Consider the following 8,907-nt stretch of genomic DNA (forward strand, 5'->3'; position numbering starts at 1 on the left):
GAAACATTTTGTATCTAATTATGGCAAGATGTGTGACTCCATGTGTGTCATGGGGTAGGAGAGGGGAGTGGGGATGCTCAAGGGCAGATAGAAAGATGGTGTCGCGATGTGTGTGATGATTTAGAAAAAGTCACAAGGGAGGCTTATGTAATCGTAAACTTGTAACAGGGTGAATTAACCAGCATGTATATAGGCACTTCATCTTATCACTTCTGCTGAGACTCATTTTGACTTTAGTTTCAAGAAATTATTTATGTCATTTATTTATTCCGGAGGCACTTGAGTGGCTCAGTTGGTTAAGTGTTGGCCTTCAACTTGGGGTCCTGGGATTGAGCCCCACGTCAGACTCCTGTTCAGCGGAGAGCCTGCTTCTCCTTCTCCCTCTGCTGCTACCCCCCCCAAGTAAATAAATAAAATCTTTTAAAAAATGAATAATTTTTTTTCTGAAGGTAAATCAAGATGAAAGGTGAAGTCACTAAGCCAGTCAATGAACACTTATTGAGTGCCTTGCTGTTTACTGTTCACAGTAGGAGTACTTCCAGGCAAGGAATAGACCACAATTTTCCAGAATTCTGATCCAGTTGGGGGGTGCCAAAATGACCTCAGTGAGCAATGATATAGTGAAAAACTCTGCATTTCTGCTGACTTTGGTGACATACAGTGAGTGCCGTGGCCTTGGTTGTGTTGGTCCCATTTTTTAAATAAATACACATTATCGGTCAAAAACAAAGTGGATCCAGACCATAACAAGACATTGCTTTTCATCATTAATCATTAATCCACAAATTAAGCCTTGCATGGGTGTTCCAAAACCATATTTTACTGAAAAGTGTGAATTGGAAACATGCAATTTACTAATATTATGCCTTATCTGGTCTCCTACCTCATTACTGAAGTGCCTCTCTTTAGCAGGCTGATTCAGTGTTTCCCGCTCTGATAAGCACTAATTTCCATAAAAGCATACCCGAATGCTAATAAAGAAGAGGGGAGTAGACTTTTTCAAACTACTTAAGACCTATCCTCAGACCTATTCAGTTGCAGTCCAAGGTGATTTAAAATGCTCATGTCAAATTGTTCATTTCTGGGTCCCCCTGGCCTACCTCCAAAATAGGTCTGAAGTTTTCCTAAAAAGTCGTTTTCTCTGTAACATTTTCTACTGGTGACTTTAATAATAATTCTTTACATTTTTCTGGTGTTTTGTGCTAAAACTTATACCTTGATTAGAATTTTAGAGTTTCTCAATTAATAAACCACTCACTTATCAAGAATTGCTTGAGGTGAATTTACTCATATAAACTATCTGATCACATCAATTACTTACAGATTTTTCATAGTTTCATTTTTAGACCATAACTAACTTCTGTTTTTTAAGAAGACTTTGTATATCTCCAATATACTGAGCATAGTCTTAGAAATAAAAGGTGTAGTTTAACTATCGAGGTTAAATGTTCTAAAAGCTACTCCTATTCACAATGAGCTGGGATGTCAAAGCAGGTGGATGAATAGATGCAGCTGTTCAGCATAAGGAGTGGCTGGGGTCAGGCTGCATGGAGAAACCCGGCCTTGAGAATCCCATGGAGAAGAAAAAGGAAGGAGGAATCACTTGCCCAGCCTCCTCTTTCCTCTGGTTTTCATTTTGTCAGAATTTGTCACAGAGAATTAATTTCTCTTTATTTCTGAATTTCATGACCTTCATTTGTCCCCCAAAGATACCTCACCTTAGACCACATCACACCCAGTTTATTTCCCACTAACATCTTTGGCCTAGATTACTATACTATTATTTTTTAAAAAAGATTTTATTTATTTATTTGTGAGAGACAGATACAGAGAGAGAGAGAGAGAGAGAGAGAGGCAGAGACACAGGCAGAGGGAGAAGCAGGCTCCATACAGGGAGCCCAAGGTAGGACTCGATCCCCGGTCTCCAGGATCCCACCCTGGGCCGAAGGCGGTGCTAAACCGCTGAGCCACCCAGGCGGCCCTAGATTACTATTCTTGCTCCCATTCTGGGCCTTTGCAATTTGTTTTTCAATAGTTGCTAGAACCATCTGTGAAGAATGCAAATGACATACCATCAGTCCTCCACTTAAATCCAAACCCCATTTGATCTGGTCCCTGTCTATATCTCCAATTTCATCTCATGCCACTCTTCTCCAGATTTCTTCCATTCTGATGCACTTTAAGGGAAATTTATTTTATTGATGATACTCAGAACTTTGCTTCCCAAGTTTGAGAATTCAATGTTTTTCATCATTTTGGAAATGATTCATCATTTCATCATCATTTTGGATCATCATTTTCATCATTTTCATCATCATTTCATCAATATTGGAAACTCCAATATTATCTGTTCAAATATTGCTTATTCTTCACTCTATTTTCCCATTCTCCAACTCCAGTGAGATGCATGCCGAATTAAGACAATTATATTTGTCTATATTTAATGTCTATTTCTTAATTTCTTTTTTTTGGCATTTCATTATTTTTAAATAATAAATTGATTTTTTATTGGTGTTCAATTTGCCAACATACAGAATAACACCCAGGGCTCATCCCGTCAAGTGCCCCCCTCAGTGCCCGTCACCCATTCACCCCCACTCCCCGCCCTCCTCCCCTTCCACCACCCCTAGTTCGTTTCCCAGAGTTAGGAGTCTTCATGTTCTGTCTCCCTTTCTGATATTTCCCACACATTTCTTCTCCCTTCCCTTATATTCCCTTTCACTATTACTTATATTCCCCAAATGAATGAGGCCATATAATGTTTGTCCTTCTCCGATTGACTTACTTCACTCAGCATAATACCCTCCAGTTCCATCCACGTCGAAGCAAATGGTGGGTATTTGTCATTTCTAATGTCTGAGTAATATTCCATTGTATACAAAAACCACATCTTCTTTATCCATTCATCTTTCGGTGGACACCAAGGCTCCTTCCACAGTTTGGCCATTGTGGACATTGCTGCTAGAAACATCGGGGTGCAAGTGTCCCAGCATTTCATTGCATCTGTATCTTTGGGGTAAATCCCCAACAGTGCAATTGCTGGGTCGTAGGGCAGGTCTATTTTTAACTCTTGGAGGAACCTCCACACAGTTTTCCAGAGTGGCTGCACTCTGGAACCACTTCTGGGTTCTCTATTCTGTTCCATTGATCTATGTGTCTGTTTTTGTGCCAGTACCACACTGTCTTGATGACCACAGCTTTGTAGTACAACCTGAAATCTGGCATTGTGATGCCCCCAGATATGGTTTTCTTTTTTAAAATTCCCCTGGCTATTCGGGGTCTTTTCTGATTCCACACAAATCTTAAAATAATTTGTTCGAACTCTCTGAAGAAAGTCCATGGTATTTTGATAGGGATTGCATTAAACGTGTATATTGCCCTGGGTAACATTGACATTTTCACAATATTTTTTCTGCCAATCCATGAGCATGGAATATTTTTCCATCTCTTTGTGTCTTCCTCAATTTCTTTCAGAAGTGTTCTATAGTTATTAGGGTATAGATCCTTTACATCTTTGGTTAAGTTTATTCCTAGGTATCTTATGCTTTTGGGTGCAATTGTAAATGGGATTAACTCTTTAATTTCTCTTTCTTCAGTCTCATTGTTAGTGTATAGAAATGCCACTGATTTCTGGGCATTGATTTTGTATCCTGCCACGCTACCAAATTGCTGTATGAGTTCTAGCAATCTTGGGGTAGAGGCTTTTGGGTTTTCTATGTAGAGTATCATGTCATCGGCGAAGAGGGAGAGTTGGACTTCTTCTTTGCCAATTTGAATGCCTTTAATGTCTTTTTGTTGTCTGATTGCTGAGGCTAGGACTTCCAGTACTATGTTGAATAGCAGTGGTGAGAGTGGACATTCCTGTCTTGTTCCTGATCTTAGGGGAAAGGCTCCCAGTGCTTCCCCATTGAGAATGATATTTGCTGTGGGCTTTTCATAGATGGCTTTTAAGATGTCGAGGAAAAGTTCCCTCTATCCCTACACTCTGAAGAGTTTTGATCAGGAATGGCTGCTGTATTTTGTCAAATGCTTTCTCTGCATCCAATGAGAGGATCATATGGTTCTTGGTTTTTCTCTTGCTGATATGATGAATCACATTGATTGTTTTACGAGTGTTGAACCAGCCTTGTGTCCCGGGGATAAATCCTACTTGGTCATGGTGAATAATTTTCTTAATGTACTGTTGGATCCTATTGGCCAGTATCTTGTTGAGAATTTTTGCATCCATGTTCATCAGGGATATTGGTCTGTAATTGTTCTTTTTGGTGGGGTCTTTGGTTTTGGAATTAAGGTGATTCTGGCCTCATAGAATGAATTTGGAAGTACTCCATCTCTTTCTATCTTTCCAAACAGCTTTAGTAGAATAGGTATGGTTTCTTCTTTAAACGTTTGATAGAATTCCCCTGGGAAGCCATCTGGCCCTGGACTTTTGTATCTTGGGAGGTTTTTGATGACTGCTTCAATTTCCTCCCTGGTTATTGGCCTGTTCAGGTTTTCTATTTCTTCCTGTTCCAGTTTTGGTAGTTTGTGGCTTTCCAGGAATGCGTCCATTTCTTCTAGATTGCCTAATTTATTGGCGTATAGCTGTTCATAATATACTTTTAAAATCGTTTGTATTTCCTTGGTGTTAGTAGTGATCTCTCCTTTCTCATTCATGATTTTATTAATTTGAGTCTTCTCTCTCTTCTTTTTAATAAGGCTGGCTAATGGTTTATCTATCTTATTAATTCTTTCAAAGAACCAACTCCTGGTTTAGTTGATCTGTTCCACAGTTCTTCTGGTCTCGATTTCGTTAAGTTCTGCTCAAATCTTTATTAACTCTCTTCTTCTGCTGGGTGTAGGATCTATTTGCTGTTTTTTCTCTAGCTCCTTTATGTGTAAGGTTAGCTTTTGTATTAGAGTTCTTTCCGGTTTTTGAATGGATGCTTGTATTGCGATGTATTTCCCCCTCAGGACTGCCTTTGCTGCATCCCAAAGATTTTGAACGGTTGTATCTTCATTCTCATTAGTTTCCGTGAATCTTTTAAATTCTTCGTTAATTTCCTGGTTGACCCTTTCATCTTTTAGCAGGATGGTCCTTAACCTCCACGTATTTGAAGTCCTTCCAAACTTCTTCCTGTGATTTAGTTCAATTTCAAGGCATTATGATCTGAGAATATGCAGGGGATGATCCCAATCTTTTGGTATCGGTTCAGACCCGATTTGTGACCCAGTATCTGGTCTTTTCTGGAGAAAGTTCCATGTGCACTTGAGAAGAATGTGTATTCAGTTGAGCTTGGATGTAAAGTTCTGTAGATATCTGTGAAATCCATCTGGTCCAGTGTATCATTTAAAGCTCTCGTTTCTTTGGAGATGTTGTGCTTAGAAGACCTATCAAGGGTAGAAAGAGCTAGATTGAAGTCACCAAGTATAAGTGTATTATTATCTAAGTATTTCTTCACTTTGGTTATTAATTGATGGATATGTTTGGCAGCTCCCACATTCGGGGCATATATATTGAGGATTGTTAAGTCCTCTTGTTGGAGAGATCCTTTAAGTATGTTATAGTGTCCGTCTTCATCTCTCACTACAGTTTTCGGGGTAAATTTTAGTTTATCTGATATAAGTATGGCTACCCCTGCTTTCTTTTGAGGACCATTTGAATGGTAAATGGTTCTCCAACCTTCTATTTTCAGGTTGTAGGTGTCCTTCTGTCTAAAATAAGTCTCTTGTAGACAGCAAATAGATGGGTCCTGCTTTTTTATCCAGTCTGAAACCCTGCGCCTTTTGATGGGGTCATTAAGCCCGTTCACGTTCAGAGTTACTATTGAAAGATATGAGTTTAGTGTCATCATGATATCTATTCAGTCCTTGTTTTTGTGGATTGTTCCACTGAACTTCTTCTCAAAGGGGAATTTTAAGAGTCTCCCTTAAAATTTCTTGCAGAGCTGGTTTGGAGGTCACATATTCTTTCAGTTCCTGCCTGTCTTGGAAGCTCTTTATCTCTCCTTCCATTTTGAATGAGAGCCTTGCTGGATAAAGTATTCTTGGTTGCATGTTCTTCTCATTTAGGACCCTGAATATATCCTGCCAGCCCTTTCTGGCCTGCCAGGTCTCTGTGGAGAGGTCTGCTGTTACCCTAATACTCCTCCCCATGAAAGTTAGGGATTTCTTGTCTCTTGCTGCTTTAAGGATCTTCTCTTTATCTTTGGAATTTGCAAGCTTCACTATTAAATGTCGAGGTGTTGAGCGGTTTTTATTGATTTTAGGGGGGGAATCTCTCTATTTCCTGGATCTGAATGCCTGTTTCCCTTCCCAGATTAGGAAAGTTTTCAGCTATGATTTCTTCAAATACATATTCTGGCCCTCTGTCCCTTTCGATGCCCTCGGTAACCCCAATTAAACATAGGCTTTTCTTCCTCAGGCTGTTGTTTATTTCCCTTAATCTATCTTCATGGTCTTTTAATTGTTTGTCTCTTTTTTCCTCAGTTTCCCTCTTTGCCATCAACTTGTCTTCTAAGTCACTCACTCATTCTTCCACCTCGATAACCCTCGCCATTAGGACTTCTAGTTTGGATTGCATCTCATGCAATTGATTTTTAATTTCTGCCTGATAGCTCTAAATTCTGCAGTCATGAAGTCTCTTGAGTCCTTTCTGCTTTTTTCTAGAGCCACCAGTAGCTGTATAATAGTGCTTCTGAATTGGCTTTCTGACATTGAATTGTAATCCAGATTTTGTAACACTGTGGGAGAGAGGACTGTTTCTGATTCTTTCTTTTGAGGTGAGGTTTTCCTTCTAGTCATTTTGCTCAGTGCAGAGTGGCCAAAAGCAAGTTGTATTGGGAAAAGGAGAAAAAGAGAGGAGAGAAAGAAGGAAAGAAAAGAGAAAAAGAAAAAAGAAAAAAGGAAGAAAAAAAGAGAAGAAAAGAGAAAGAAAAAGAAAGAAAGGAAAAAAGGGTGGGGGAAGCAAACAGAAATCAAAAAGAAAAAGAAGAAGAAAACAAAACAAAACAAAAAAACCACGGGGGAGTATCTTCTGATTCTGTATACTTTAAGTCCCTTGACTTCCCCTGGAACTTGTCGGTCTAGCTGGTCTTCTGGGGGAGGGGCCTGTTGTGCTGATTTTCAGGTGTTAGCACTTGGGGGAGCTGCTGTGCCCCTGCCTGGTGCAGGGCTCAGTGGGGGTTGTTTACCCCGTGAGGCCCCAGGAGCAACAGCCTTAGTGGCGGGGCCAGCTCTGGAGCCCTGGAGTCAGCCCCCACAGGATCTCCGGAGCTCTCGGTCTGCAGGGCCTGGAGGCTCCGGGGCGGGGCCGCTGATCTGCTCTGCTCGGGGCAGGAGCTTCCCCACTGTCCTGGGCTCTCCCGGCCTCTCCCTGTCCCGTGGGGAGGCTGGATCCTGGACGGTGTCCTGGCGCCCTGTGCTCCGGGGCCTGCGCTGCTGGATTCGCGCTCCCGCCCCGCAGCCCCCTCCGCGGAGCCGCCCCCGAGCTCCCCGAGCTGCTCCCGCCCCGCAGCCCCCTCCGCGGAGCCGCCCCCGAGCTCCCCGAGCTGCTCCCCCCCCGCAGCCCCCTCCGCGGAGCCGCCCCCGAGCCCCCCGAGCTGCTCCGGGTCCCCCGTGCGCGCTGCAGCCCTTAGGGAGCTCGGCGCACTCTCCCGGGCGCAGGTGTCTGTTAGTGTCCCCGGGAGCCCGAGGGCATCCCCGCCCTCCTGGGTCCTGCTCCAACTCCCTGGAGCCCCTTTCCCCCGGGAAGGTCGGTGCAGCTCCTGCTCCTCCGGGACGGGGCTCTCCTGTCCTGGGGACACTCGCCCCGGCCTCAGCCCGGCTCCTCGCGGGGCCCCTCCCCCTCGGAGGCCTTTTGTGTCTTTATTTCTTTTTCCCCGTCTTCCTACCTGGATAGAAGCGCGAACTCTTCTCACTGTAGCGTTCCAGCTGGTCTCTCTTTAAATCTCAGGCCGAATTCGTAGATTTTCAGGATGATTTGAAGGTTATCTAGGTAATTTGGTGGGGACAGGTGACTTGGGGACCCTACTCTTCCACCTTCTCGCCCCTCCTCTCTATTTCTTAATTTCTGTCTATTGTGCAGCATTCTGGCTAATTTCTTTAACTCTCGCTTCCAATTCACAAATTCTCCCTTCAGACCCGTCTAATTTGCCACGAAATTCATCCATTTGAACTTTGAATGACCATTTCTTTAATTCTAAAATATAGTTTTGGCCCTTTTGAAATCTACTGGTCTTTCTTTTTAAAATAAAGTCTTGAGGCACTTGGATGGTTTAGTCAGTTAAGCATTTGCCTTTAGCTCAGGTCATGATCCCAGGTCCTGGGATTCAGCCCCGTGTCAGGCTCCCTGCTCTCCCGGGAATCTGCTTCTCTCTGTGCCTCTACCCCTCCTTCCACTCATGCTCTCTCTCTCATTCACTCTTTCAAATAAATGAAGAAAATCCTAAAAAAAATAAAGTCTTACTCTTTTCTCATTTTGTGAATCCTTTTTTTAATAGTTGTAATAATTTTTTGGTAAGATTTATTTATTTATGAGAGAGAGAGAGAGAATGAACAGGAGGGCCAGAGGGAGAGGGAGAGAGAATCTCAAGCTGACTGTTGTACTGAGCTCCGAGCCCAATGCAGGGCTTGATCTCATGACTCTGAGATGATGATTTGAGCTGAAACCAAGAGTCAGATGCACCACCCAGGCACCTCTGTAGTTGTAATAATTTTAAACTTACTTACATTTATTCTACTTTTCAGCTTTTTCTACTACTTAAAATTCATAAATCTTCTCTTACCCTCCTGTCCTGTTTCCTTGTATGTTTTATAATTTTAAATTCTAAGCTTATTTTTAGTGGTTTTTTTTTTTCTGTAGAAAATCTTGATTGAAAGTGTGTCCTTTTGCTATTTCTAGGCTCCCCAGGGGTGTCACAATTTGGG

Source organism: Canis lupus, chromosome 32 (assembly GCF_011100685.1).
Source record: "Canis lupus familiaris isolate Mischka breed German Shepherd chromosome 32, alternate assembly UU_Cfam_GSD_1.0, whole genome shotgun sequence".
Classification (NCBI taxonomy): Eukaryota; Metazoa; Chordata; class Mammalia; order Carnivora; family Canidae; genus Canis; species Canis lupus.